This window comes from Sorex araneus, chromosome 6 (assembly GCF_027595985.1).
Source record: "Sorex araneus isolate mSorAra2 chromosome 6, mSorAra2.pri, whole genome shotgun sequence".
In the NCBI taxonomy this organism is placed as follows: domain Eukaryota; kingdom Metazoa; phylum Chordata; class Mammalia; order Eulipotyphla; family Soricidae; genus Sorex; species Sorex araneus.
In genome coordinates, this window is record NC_073307.1 from 43,895,920 (window position 1) to 43,900,260 (window position 4,341).

Sequence of the window (4,341 nt, forward strand, 5' to 3'; positions counted from 1 at the left end):
CAATCCCTGGGCATGTGGCAGGAGCAGACCCTGAGCACTGCCAGGAATTATCCAAAAACTGAGGCCCACAAATGACTTACTAGGTGTGAATTATATATCAAGTGAGATTCCAAGTTCTCACAGAAGTTATGTACAGTGAGGGAGACCGACATAGATGAACTATGCAAACAAATTTGATCACAGCTTTAAATCTGGGAGTTTTAAAGGTCATAATTTTGGCTACTTTTAATAATGCTCATGTAAATTCCCTGGCATCTATCTAGGCAGGCCTCAGGAGCATTCATTTCAGCAGGGATTCTGAATTTCAGACACAGATTTGAGTGAGAATGTCAGCATGGGCAGACAGGTCTTGGAGTAGGATTATATTTTCCCACAGCAGAAAGAGGTTTGGAACCTAATTTCACCGAAGCAGATAACCATGGGGCATTTATTGTCGTTGTGTGACAACGTGCAAGCTTTAACTGGCACCTATGAAATTAAATAGTTTTTTTGTATTTGTGTAGTAGATTAGAAAGCTTCATCTTGGGCCAGAGAGACAGTACAGGAGTTAGGGCACTTGCCCTACATGTGGCAGAGCCTAAGCAGCACATGGCCCCCCAGTACTGCCAGGTATGGTCCACCCCACCTCACCCCACCCAAACACACATACAAACAGAAACAAACAGTAACAGTAAAAAGAAAAAAAAAGACTTTCACCAGGGCCGGAGTGATAGTACAGCGGGTAGGGCGTTTGCCTTGCACACGGCCGACCCGGGTTCGATCCCCGGCATCCCATATGGTCCCCCAAGCACCACCAGGAGTAATTCCTGAGTGCAGAGCCAGGAGTAACCCCTGAGCATCGCTGGGTGTGACCCAAAAAGCAAAAAAAAAAAAAAAAAAAAAGGACTTTCACCAGATTCTTCTAACTAAAGGGATGACCTTACCAGAGCAAGGCTTACATTTTGTCATCCTCACACGAGGTGACAAAATTACTTATCTGGACTCTATGGGATGACCCTTACCAGAGATCTCCATAGATTTTGTCTTTAATTTTTGTTTTTCTGATAACTAAACCAATGAACCTTAGCAGAAGATGTATGGCATTGCCTGGTACTCAGAGACCCAGGAACAAAGTTAGAGCTGGAAATAGTGACCTGGTTTCACTCAGTAATGCAGGGAAGTGTCTGATTTATAGGTCACTGTTTTTTTTCCTCTTTCTACTAGAGTATCTGACTAAATTAGGTTGCAGCCTGCGGGTTCTTCCCTGCCTCTCACATAAATAAAATTTCCCAGGAGTACCCTCTCCTCTCTGCCCTACTGCCTGGGTGACTGACACGAAGACATTTCCCAGTGTCAGCTCCCCCAACCCCACTTTCTATTTTGGTTTAAGAGGAAATTAGTTTCTCTCAAGTGAGCATGGCCAGAATGTTGGCCCAAGGTCATAGGTGAGAGACAAAATAAGACTGAAGGGTTGGAACAATAGTATAGCAGGTAGGGCACTTGCCTTGCATGCAGCTGACCCAGGTTCAATTCCGGCACCACATAAGTTGCATCCTTCTGCCCTCCTGTGCTCATACACACCAGGAGTGACACAATCTAGGAGTGAATCCTGAGTACAGAGCCAGGAGTAAGCCTTGAGCACCATCGGGTGTAGCCTCCGACCCCCACCCCCCACAAAAAAAAATGATTAAAGGATCCCTCCATGTGAGGTTCTAGAATTCTCTGCTTGTAGGTGTGAACTAGGAATCTGCCAGATCTGTTCCACATACTGGAGCAGATCTGGCATTTGAAGTGTGTCATAACTTGAAGACAATTCGAAACTTATTTTTAGACTACAAGAAGCTTTCAAGGTTCTGGATCTCAGAAACAAAACCCACTATAACTCATTTATGCCAAAAAAGGGGAAAAAAAGGTTTTGTTGAAGACTTAAGTCATTCCCAGAATGTCAGTGAGAGCCAGAAATCAGGCATGGAGATGCTGAGAAGTTAGACATGAGGATGGCTGTAGGGGGAGACCCCCCCGCCGTGTTTTGTTCTCACAAGAGTCAGCCCAGCTCTCGGCCCCTCCTTTCAAAGGACAGTGGACCCGGGAGACTCGGCTGGGCTCTCTCTGGCAGGTCCTGCCTCTGCCTCTGTCTCCTCAACTTATCCCCCTACCCCCATACACTTCATTTAAACACTGTGCTTTAAAAAGTTGTTTAAAAGATGATTTGTTACAGGCATTCAATATTCCAACCCCAATCCCACCACCACTGTCACCTTCGTTCCACTATTGTGTCCAATTTTCCCAACCACCTCTCAAGTAGAACCATAATAATTTATTTTTACATTGCTTGTTACCAAACAATTGCTAAGAGAATGATAAAAAACTTTGTTCTTAGAAGAAAATTAGGGTAAATTCTATCTCACCAGGGAGACATTAAGTTCTTGTCTGAGCAATGTGGTTCCAAGATGCTGTTACAAGTTAAGCCTTCTGGGTTAATGCTTTTCTTAGTGGAGATTGGTTGGCGTTTTATGGTTGCATCCCATACAGTCTGGTGTGCTGCTACTGGATTATCAGTGTTGTAAATTTTGGTCCATCTCATAACTTGAAGACAATTCAAGTTGGCACCTCACTCTCTTCCACCAGGCACATTTTCTGTAAGGGTCAGTGACGGGTGCACCCCGGGTCCCCTTCCCTCATATTTCAGATGCCAGGCAAGTGTCCAAGTTCTCTGGAAAGCAGACTGTCCAGAACTGGGCCAGTCGCAAATCCAAAGTGCACTCAAAAAGAGCGAGTGACCCAAAGCAGGGCAGATACCCACCTCTGTGTGTCCCCCGGGGTGCGTGAATCACCTTCTCAGCAGAACCAATCAATAGTCTCCCATCCAACTAACCCGACCCGGCCCTGCTTAGTTTCGGAGGTCAGACGAGATGAGGTACGTTCCGGGTGGTATGGCCGTAGACCCAGTCAATACTCTCGACCATGGAAAGACAGAGAATAGGGGCACTGCTGGATCCCTTCCTTTCTCTCCCTCTCCTCCATGGGCTGCCTTGGAATGCTGTAGCGGTTTATTGGGGAAACCCTCCCCGGAGAGGAAGTAGTGACTGCGCTTGCTACCAGCAAAGGGTCTTGCTCTTCTTTTTTGTTTTGCCTTGCTCTCTTGTTTGTTCACCCAGCCCCCGCCCCCACTCCTGGGATAGCATCTTCCCTCTCACCAACTGTTCTTACAGGGCTTGGTTTCAGGTGAGTCCGCGGCAGCCCCACTGCAATGTGGCCTGACCAAGGCTGCCTGGGTTCTCACCAGCTTCGTTTCCCTGAGCAACTCATAGAAGAAAAGCTGTATTGCTGGGTCATACGAAAGCTCAATTTACAGCGTTTTGAGGAATGCCCATATTATTTTCCAAAAAGACTGGAACAATTGGCATTCCCACTAGCAATGAAGGAGAGTCCCTTTCTCCCTGTATCCACGCCAGTATTACTTGTTCTTGTTCTTTTTGATGTGTGCCAGTCTCTGTGGTGTGAGATGGTATCTCATTGTTGTTTTGACTTGCATCTCCTCAATTATTGGTGATAGATATGCAGAGCATTCATTTGTGGAGTATAGAAAAACATCACATGAGGCTGACACCCAAGGACAGTAGATACAAGGGCCAGGAGGATTGCCCCATAGTTGAAAGCTTGCTCCATGAAGAAGGCAGATGGAATAGAGAAGGGATCACTAAGAAAATGATGGCAGGAGGAACCAGTCGATATGGGAGATGCGCGCTGAAAGTAGATAATGGACCAAACATGATGACCTCTCAGTGTCTGTGTTGCAAGCCATAATGCCCAAAAGTAGAGAGAGAGTATGGGGAATATTGCCTGCCATGGAGGCAGGGGGAGGGTGGGAAAGGTGGGGTATACCTGGGATATCGGTGAGAAAAATACAGAGCATTTTCTCATGTGCCTTTGTCCATTTGTATTCCTTCTTTAAGGAAGTTTTTGTTCCCCCATGTTTTGATGTTTTTTTTTTTATAAAGTTTTACCAGTTCTTTATGTATCTTTGATATTTAAGGCCTAATCAGATGGGTGTTGTATAAATAATTGTGTGTTGGTACATTGTATGACATTGTATGAGACCCTCCCTTAAGGTCTCACCTATTCTGAGGTTTCTGCCTTGCCTTGATTTCTGCAGTTCAATGTGTTTTTGTCCTTCAAGATTCAGCCTGGCTATCTCCTCCTTAGAGAGACTCCTTAGAGAAACCCAAACATGAACAACTTTGTAATTGTGTATCCAGTGGTGATTAAATAGAAAAAGGGGATAATTTAAAGGAGGGAGGGAGGGAGAGAGAGAGAGAGAGAGAGAAAGAGAGAGAGAGAGAGACTGGGATGAATTTGTAG